Source organism: Alligator sinensis, unplaced genomic scaffold, assembly GCF_000455745.1.
Source record: "Alligator sinensis unplaced genomic scaffold, ASM45574v1 scaffold456_3, whole genome shotgun sequence".
In the NCBI taxonomy this organism is placed as follows: Eukaryota; Metazoa; Chordata; order Crocodylia; family Alligatoridae; genus Alligator; species Alligator sinensis.
The window spans coordinates 1,291,200-1,301,197 of NW_005842211.1; the positions used below are offsets into that span (position 1 = coordinate 1,291,200).

Consider the following 9,998-nt stretch of genomic DNA (forward strand, 5'->3'; position numbering starts at 1 on the left):
GGCTGCCCCTACTGCATTGATCTATCCACGTATGAAGCAATAAAATGTCATACACTGCTCTGAGGTCACTCCCATTTGGATTATCTCTGTTTTTAATGCCGGTGGGCAGGCAGGAGCACCCATTGTCTATACCAGGCTCCCATGTGCATTGTGGCAGATGTACTCTGCTCTACTCTGTTTCCTTTAGCGGTATACAATTTGAATGATCAGTTTGGAAAGGTAATGTCAAGATAGGGACCACTAATTTAGGCTCTGGTCGGTGAAAAAGTGGGCTCCCTGCAGGCTCGCCAGAGCTAATTTGAGGCGTTTTTCATGGTGGGTTCTCCCATGCCTCTGACTGAGGGACCCTGTCTTGGGGCTGATTACCATTGAACAGCAGCGTACAGGCTGTTCTTCTGCTGTTTTAAGGAAGTAAAGATCACCACTTATTAGACAACAACTTTTAAGTAAAGGTTATTAGGGTTGGAAGGGGCCTCAGAGGGTCATCTAGTCCAACATCCTGCTCAAAGCTGGGCCAGTCACTGCTATATCATCCCAGCCAAGGCTTTGCTTAGTTGGCTGGATATGGAGTGATTGGAGTGAGGTTGGAGGGAAGAAGAGGGAGACTTCCCCCTTGCCAGGTGCCAGCCTCCACAGCTGGGTATTGGGCAGAGGTTTCCCCCAGCCCAGTACAGGGTCTCCTAAGCCCTGCTTTGCTCTGCTGCCACACAGGAAAGGAGAGGGATTTCCCCTTCCCCTTCTCTGTCCAGTGGGGTAGAGCAGGGCTTGGAAAACCCATGCTGCGTGCTTGTCCCCACATCTGGGCCATGTCAGGGGCTTTCCTTCAGCCTGGCATGGGTCTCCCGATCCCTGCTCTGCCCTACCATGCAGAGAAGGGAGGGGGATATTCTCCTCCACTCCTGTGTAACAGCAAAACAAAGTGGGGCTCAGGACAGCCATGCTGGGTGACAGCAAGACCCTTTGGTGGGGTCACCCCACACCCAGCTGTGGGAGCAAGCACCTGGCATGCCCCTAGCTGTTCCAGCTTACCTGCTCTACTCTGGCTTTTAAACTCCCTGCCAAAGCAAGGAATTGAACAACCTGACTGGCTCAGCCCTGCCTATAGTAAACTCCTCTGAAAACATGTGGGGCTTCCATGGTGTTTCCAGAGCTGTGCTGCCTTTCTTTTCCTGGATTCAGGTAAGTTCTGTTTCGAACCTTTTTCCCCTCCCTCCCCTCCCACAGTTTCAAGCCATTTCCAGCCAAATTGCAGTTTTTCGGGGCTTCAGGCAAAATGCTAAATTTCAGGCTTTTCCCTAAAATCCTCTGAAGCCTGAATTACAGTGGTCCATCCTTAGTTGTATAGTGTTCCTTTAACAACCCGTTCCTCATGGCCTCAAGCAAGAGGCACAGTGCATCCCTGACTGTACCTTGGATCATTTGGGCCCTCTCCAGCTGCCCGTGACTCTGAGCAGTGCTTCCTGCTCCAATCAGTCCAGAATTTCTCCTTTCGTCATACTGGTATTTGGGACAAAATAGCAGGAACTTTCCATACAAGGCACGTAAGGCTGGATGTTTGTCATTATTTTCATGAGGATCAACCATCTCCCTTTCAGCCTGCTGAAGGGATATTCCTCTGACATTCTGGAATACCCAGTGTAAAATTAAACCATTCCTTTTTCCTCTCCAAGCATCTTGGGGAAGGCTTCTTGAAAAGTCTCGTTCTTTAAGAACAAGAGGATGAGTCTAAAATTCCATCAGTATCCAAATAGTTTCACAAAGAGCGAATGGTTCTGTCCTCATTCTGACAAAAGTGTATGACTGGCCTCGTGGACCAGTCAGGCCATCCTATAATTAAAGAGTCTTTTTATAGTGACTAACCATGGCTTAGGTATACTTGGGCAAAAATTTAGCTTTCGGATACTGCTGTCAAATAGCCTCCTCTTCTCCGCCCCTGTATTTTAATATTTACAATATTTGTATACCATGTTTGTTTGTGTGGGAAAACCAGGAGCAGTGGTCATAGACTCCTAAAAGAAGGGTTCCAACTGGATGTAAGGAAAACTTCTTCACGGTTCATGTGACCAGACTCTGAAATAGAGTCCCAGAAGTGGTGGTGCAGGCACCTACCCTGGAGATCTTCAAAAGGAGACTGGATGCACACCTTGCTGGGGTTATTTAACCCCAGCAGTGTTTTAAGGTTGTCATATTTCATTTACATTGATCTTAGACTTTTGCAAAATTCAAGTTGTGTTTCAAAAAAATAGGTGATGTATAATTAGGCATTTCAGGTGGGTTTTTCAAAAGCCCTAAATAATTTAGTCCCATTGAAAAGCCAATGGGATTTAGGCTGCAAAGCCACTTAGATGCTTTTGAAAATTCCATCCTTTAAATAAGTGTTCAGCACTTCAAACACCAGGCCTGTTTAGGTGCCTATTAAGAAATTTAGAAACCTAATGATAAGTTTTTGTTTCTTAAAGGCTTGGTGTTTGTTTTTTTTCAGATTGGTGTCAAAGTGTTACCATGCCACTCATCCTTGTAACTCATTATAGTTTACAAATTATAGCTTACAAATAGCTACTAATAATTAAACTATAAGAAAAGGAGATTAGAGAGCTGAGGAAGACTCTCTAAAATAGATTACAGGAACTTTCTGTGCTGTTACTGTGGCAGAGGCAAAGGAAATATTCTCTTCCTTTTGCATGCCATCAGCAAGTTCTTGCCTAGTAAAAGCAAAAGAGCAGTGAGCTCTTTTTTATCTCAGTTCTTTTAAAGAGTTGAACTCAATTTTGTATGAATTTTCAGTGTACTTTGCTAAAATGAACTGCCAGATCTGAATTGGTCTGGATGATATCTGGAAGCAGTATCTGACCAGAAGGTTTAGAATGAGCTACCAACTTGGGTGGATTTTGTACAGTGTTGCCTAGCGATATCTTAAATGTTAATATTTATCCAATTAGCTAGAACACAATAAATATGCCCTTTCTGTCTTGTAAATATAAAGAAGAAAGCTTAAGGTCAATTAAGCTTTCATCCGGGATTGAATTAGGGCTCTTTAGTGATTAAAAAAAAATCAAACATAAATAATAAGAAAAACTCTTATCTGATTATTATAGTGACCATTTAGTATAGGGGGGATCCATGAAACTTACTGTACAAAAGATTACTCAAGTTTAGGGCTTGCTATCTCTTAAACAGGAGGTGATGATACTGCTTGAGAGAACATCTCTTGATACCACCAGCCTTCCCTGTTATCATTCATGAACATGAACATGCCCATGTGTTTGCGTATATCACTTATGGATTATGGCGCATAAACTTTACATCAGGAAGTCAAATGCACATTGTAGCAGAATGTCTCTCCCCAGGCTGATGACCATTCTGACAATTTGGTTACCATGATCACTGCAGAGGGCAGACACTGCTGGTCCCATCTGCTTCAGGTAACCCTGAGTTGTAACCTGAGCTGGATACATTCCTGAGGGAGGGGGAAACCTGCTCTCTCTGCCTTCGTGACTGACGTCACACACCTGGGTGGGGGCTTAAACTCCCTATTGTCCTAAGCAATGTCATCATGACTGGGAGGGGGCTAGAGACCCTGACAGTCTACCTGGTGACCAGTGATGCATTTCGAATTGGTTGGCTGGCAGCCAACAACTGGCCTTCATTGAGGCCAGTGACCTCTTTGTGACCATCTGAAACTCACTCTCACTCTTAAAATTCATGGTCAATGAACTGCTTGCCTCCAGAGGAAATCTCCACCTGCCTCTGGATTATACTTGTGAGTAAGATACTTGAGATCTAACTAGATATATAACTTTCAGTAACCCAGATGTCTAATCAAAGGCTACCATGTCACTGTTTGCTCTAAGGGATTTATCTGCTATTCCTCTACCATGAACCCTATTCCAAACCTACTCCTTGTAACCAATAAAGTTCTCCTCTGTACCTGGCATGGGAGACTTGTTGGGAGAGGACCTAAATTATGCCTTGGGGTCCCCTTGGTTCGGCTGACTAAGGGAGACCACTATTTGTGCTTCAGATTGAGGGAAGCACACCAAGTTCTTGCAGTGGGCCAAGTACCCTCAAGGATTACTAGGCCTGTGTTTCCCAGGGGACACTGGGCCAAGATCAGTCCAGACCCTGGGTGGTGGTGGTGTTACCCCCAGGCTTGCGGGTGTGCTCCCCCAGGGAGGCACTCGGAACCTGGAAGGTGGTCGGGCGCAGTGAGGCGGGTGGCCCAAACCAGGAGTACCCCCTATGGGCCTACCACACACATTACTATTACATTTTAAAAACCCACTGGACTACTATATAAATCGGATTCAAAATTTAATATTTATTTGAATAAATACCCTATAATTTCTCTCCTGGGTGACCCTCAGCAGTCTCCTGGAGATTTATATCAAAATACTGGAGACTCCAGCACAATCCTGGGGGTCTGGCAACCCTAATCCTGTCCTCATTCCCAGTTTACTATTTTGCAGGACAGTCATTTTCACTGTAACGACCCAAAAGGCTTAACTAGGTGTTCTTCATGGATAATGGCAGGTACCAACAGGAGACAAACTCAGTGTGGAATACCCCACCTACTGGTGTGTGTGTGTGTGTGTGTGTGTGTGTGTGTACTCTCACACACATGCATATATCAGCTTGGTTTAATATCCACTGTCTACTACCAAATACTACTTCAAATTAGTATGAATGTAAGTGAGAACAGAATCAGGCCCTTGTTGGTATAGTACTGTTCTGAATCTTAGAGCTTAATAAATAATGGATACTAATATTCTGAAGTTAATTTCCTTTTAAGGGTGTCTCATCTTTCCCTTTCATCCTCCTTCTTCCAATTTTTTTTTTGAGATTATGCATTTTTACCTCTATTATTCTGAATTTATTATTTTGATTAAATGGGCCCTAATTCAAGTTGCAAGTAATTTTATTATTATTCCTCCACTTCAACAACAGTGTTAGGTCTTGTTGCTTGATTTTGTACAGCCATGAAGTTTGGTTATGTTATAACACGTTTGCATTACTTGTAGATTAAAAAAATGCAAAGATCCTTTTTACTTCTCTCATAAGCAGGTACTATAAAGACATGAACAGCAGAAAAGCTTCTGGTTTCAATTCAGTTTTCACATCTAAAAGAGAAATCAATTAACCTAAATTGCTATTAAATTTAAAAGCAAAATAATCACACAAAAAGATTATATTATGCTAAGCCTGTGTGTGTACAAACAATTGCATGTTAATACATAATGTGGATGGCAACAAAATTTTTTTTTTTCCAACCCAAAGTTTAATTATTTCCACAATGGGGCCTGATGCACATGAAAAATCATGATTAAAAACTGAAAACAATGTTCTTTGGAATTTTTCCAGGGAAAAAGGTCAAATGGACTTTTCATAATCTAATGGGAATCAATATTGTGCTGCCAAAATCTTAACTCCTTTGTGTAACTGTTTTTTCTTACTACATTTTTATGTTGTTCTTTGGTGTTTAATGTTCGGATTTTGACCCTGGAGTCGAAACAATTGTTGTCAGTCCAAAATAAAACAGCAGGGCATTTTTTTGTTTGTTTGCTTAGGCTTTATTTTTAATGCAACTACTCATTGTAACAACAGGAACAGGTACAAGTGTCATATGGTTACCTGAGACAATAATTCCTTGATAAAATAAATGAAATACAAAAGTTATAGTGGTGTCTGCATGTTGGATGTTATCATGTCTTGAGGAATAAACATTACAAAATAAAATAAAACAAAGTAAAAAATAAATAAATAAAAAGGAAGAAGGTCCTCCTGAGGGAGCGAGCCTTGAAGATGCACCTCAGGATGGATGGAGCCAAAGGCAGATTTTTTTAAAGCCATTTTAGGACTGCCTAGATTCCGCCAACAGGAGTGTGGCTACCAATATGTATTGTAATGCCTTCAGGAACTGCTCTTAACAGTGGCCAGTCACATGGAGAGGCTGCTATATAGAGTTGAGCACATCCACTATATACAGCTTCTGTGCTGTCAGAATTCTCCATTAAGTTTAAGGGTTATTGGTTGTAGCTGTGTTGATCTAAGGACATAAGTAGACATGGTTCTTTGGGTAGAGGTGATAGCTTTTATTAAACCAACTAAATAGCTGGGGAAATGGTTCTTTGCACAAACATCCTTCTTGTGCTCAAAAACATGCAAAGAACCATTTTTCCAACTATTTAATTGGTTTAGTAAAAGATATCGCATCTACCCATCAGGTTTAATGCATCTGCATAGAATCTAACTGCTTGTGTGTTAAGATACCAAATAAAGACATGGGAGATCTGCTTTCCATACCTGGCCCTACCATAGGATTCTCTTATGACCCCAAACAGGTAGTCCTGGAGCAAAGTCAAAATGACACAATAACCGGATTGTGTCCAGGATTAAATTTAAACAGTTAAATTTTGTCTGTGATTTTATTACATTGTTACAAATACTTTTATATATGAGGTGCTTGAAAAATCCTATATTTGTTTTTAATTCCCCGTTTTATTAAGAAGGCAATTTAAGAAACCTCTAGGTAATCTCTGCTTTGGGAGCCTCTTCCATGTTCATAAATCTCCACATACCTGGAGGGCTATTTTGTAGTTTCTGTAGTGCAGTTTTACAGTTTCTCTTTCAGTGTAATATTCGTAATGGTTTATTTTATATAATGATAACACAATATTTTAATATTACAATAGTTTCTAGTGTCATTGGATGAAATTACGTGGGTCTGTGGAACAACAGACTATGGAAAGAGCAGGCATACAATACAATAAACACCTTGGATCTGGAATGCCTTTCTCTGCCTAATTCACTGTCCTCTCTCTATTTGCACTGAGGACTCGAATTTAATCTCATGTGCTATGATGAAAAGTCAGAATAAATCTGCTTGCTGCTATGACTTTGAACTAGCAATTAAAACAGAACTTATTCCAAAAGCATCTAATTCAGAATGCATCTGGTCTTGTTCAGTATGCATGGTCCAATATGTCCATAGCATGAGACAAGAATCCTGCAATGTAATAACCCAATCGTATAAGTAAACTTTAGTATAATGCTTGGACTTATTGGAGTTGAGGTTTCAACACAGTTTAAGGAGAAGATGAGCAGCTGTCAGTGGCAAAAGAACAGGTTATGACCTATTTAGAAAAGCTGGATGTGTAAAAGTCCTTGGGCCAGATTTGCTATATCTGATGGTGCTAAGGAAGTTGGCCAATGTGATTGCAGAGCCACTGCCCATTATCTTTGAAGCTCTTGGTGACTGGGAGAAGTCCCAGACAATTGGAAAAGGGCAAATATAGGTCTCTTCCAGCTTTACTTTTAAGGGGTTCCATTAAATAAACAGTAATACTGTTGTGTTTTATACATCACTGTAACTGTTACCTAAAATGCAGTATGGAAGAGGCCTACTATAGTGCTAATTATAGATTTTGCATCATCATATATGTATGTCTAAAATGTTTTGAGTTACTTCATTTTTATTAAGAAGCAACAGGCCAAACAAAATCTGCATCGTGTGAGCCAAATGTTGAAGCTTGAGGATTAACATATAAGCCAATTAAGTATTCCTTTTAAAATGAATGAAGACCATTTACTACAGCCTATGATTAAATAACTACAAGCTCTTGATATACTTGCCTTTATGAACTGTAGGGCAGTTTCTCATGATTACTTTTAAGTATTTTAGTATCTATAGCTTCTGACAGGACAGAGAAAGAAAATGGAGGATATTTTATAGAAGCAACAATACACCAAAGGAAAATAGAAGTTATATTAAATTGAATATAATTAAAGTATGACAGTTGGGTGGTACATTTGTCTACAGCATTGTGTTTGGATTTCCCCACCCCCCTTCTTTTGCTTTTTAATTTTTTGTCAACCTGGATTCAAAAAAGGAGTTAGGTAAATCAAATTGGTTGGGGTCAATCTATCAGTGTCTTAGAGCATATCTCAAAACCTTCAATTACATCAATTAAAAGAAAGAAGAATGAACGCTTTTGTGTGTAAACCTGGAGAGCATATATTGGCACTCTTGTACCACAGTGTATCTATTTCATTCTTTTATCAGGCTCATCACAAAACACTAAAAATGGAGTGCTTTGTGCATATTTTGTATTTTAAAGAATTATGATGAAACATCATGGGAATGATGTAAATTATCAGTCTCCTTAAAGACGTGTGTTGCAGCTTACACATTTAGTATGTAAAATTTATTATTATATGAAACTCTTTGACCACTTTTACACATGCTTTGGGAATGGGGCTGGGGGGGGGGGGGGCCTGCCACTTTAATTAGAGTAGCTCCAAGAGTTGCTCTAATTAAAGCGCCACCACATCTATTGTATCAGCATCCCCATACTTAAAAATGGCAGCAGGATTGCTTGAACTAAAGCTCATTCAACAAGCTTTAGTTCAAGTGCCCCTGCTGCCATTTTTAAGTGTTAGGATGCTGATACACAAGATTCAGGAGGCTCCTGGTAAATGGTAGTTGCCACACTCCAGCAGTTCCAGCATGTTGGAGCAGCCTCCATGCTCATTTATAGGTGGCCTTTGACTTTAGGTGGTTGGGTTATACATTAGGCTAGGTTGGGGGAATGAACAGGTGTTTCAGGGGAGGAAGGATCATAGCTTGAAGGAAATCAAAATAGTTTGTGCAGACCCTGGAGTTTGACTGTTATATTTCCTCTTATGTGAGTAGTTTTGTGTGAGGGATCACACTGAGATGACTTCAGTTGGGCAAAAATGTGAGAAACTAGTTAGGTTTGTAATTCTAGCATCTCTTATTATTTAAGACTGAAGAGTTCTTTTAAAAGAAGATGTGAGAGGCATGGATTTCTTAGGATGATATCTTTTATTGGACTAACTGCATAGTTGGAATAGAGTTAGATAAGCTTTTGAATGCAAGACACTCATTGTCAGGTCTGAGGAGTGAAAGCCAGCACAGCATAGTACAAAACAGAAGAGGAGGGAGAGAAATTCCCAGGGGTAGCAGACTAATAATTGGCAGAAGAAAACCAGCTGTTTACTGGGAGATCAAGGTCTATCAAAAGGTATTAGGAGAAAAGGTATCTGTAGTGGGTTATCATAAACAGAAGCACTCCAAATGTATTTACATTAAAGTGATTTAGGGCACATGTCTAGATGGCCATCTTTTAAGCCTAAATAAATGTTCATATGTTGCTTAGCAGGCTGAATCTCGTAGATGTATAAAATTATGCCATTTTATCTGCACCCACAAAAAAATGTATAGATTCATACCACAAGAAATAGAAGAATGATTAATGTAGAAAAGGCCATTTGGCATGTAAGGCCCATTGGAAATTAGTTGGACATAGGTGTTTACCTGTCTTGGACTCTAAAATTATTAGTCTATATTACACTTCCAGGGTACCATTGTATGTGTCTAGAAAAATAAAAATAAACACCAACTCCAAGTCTCAATCCAATATCTTTGTTCTTTTATTTGTTTTGCAACCTTTATTCAATTTGGCTCTTGTACTCTTCCCCTTATGCCTATTTTACTATATATGAATAGCAATACAGACAAGGTACAGAAGTTTGGTAAGCTTAGAGAGGAAGAAGGGTCAAATGGTTAAGCCACTGATTCTCTATGATGGTGCCATGGGGTGCCAAACAATGTTAGTACTGTTAGGTGTGCAAACATGATTCACAAGTTAAACCCAGAGGCCACGTCCACATGAGTGTTGGCATTTGGTTCTGTGGGGACAACTAGCAGTGGCCCACCTTTTCATGGTCGGGTTATAAATTAGGCTAGGTTAATTTTCCCAGGGAATGCCTGTGTCACTTGCCCTTTGTTGCACAGCAGTTTACCCCACGTGGGATAGGGGAGGATGCGGCCAGCACTGGGATGGGCCCAGCAGCCTCACCTGTGGTCCTGAGGGCCTCCTGGGGCTACAGCAGCAGCCATCTTGCCACTTGGCATCTAGCCAGCATCCAGAGTGTGGCTTCTGCTGGTCAGGCTCCGGTTTTGAGTGGTGTGCGTTGCT

General features: G+C 40.7%; 1 protein-coding gene across 1 annotated transcript in view; it reads left to right on the forward strand.

Moving 5' to 3' along the window:
• Nucleotides 1–9,998, forward strand: part of ADCY1 (adenylate cyclase 1) — a 253,736-nt gene that overhangs the window by 115,435 nt on the left and 128,303 nt on the right. The gene's annotated exons all lie outside the window — the stretch shown is intronic.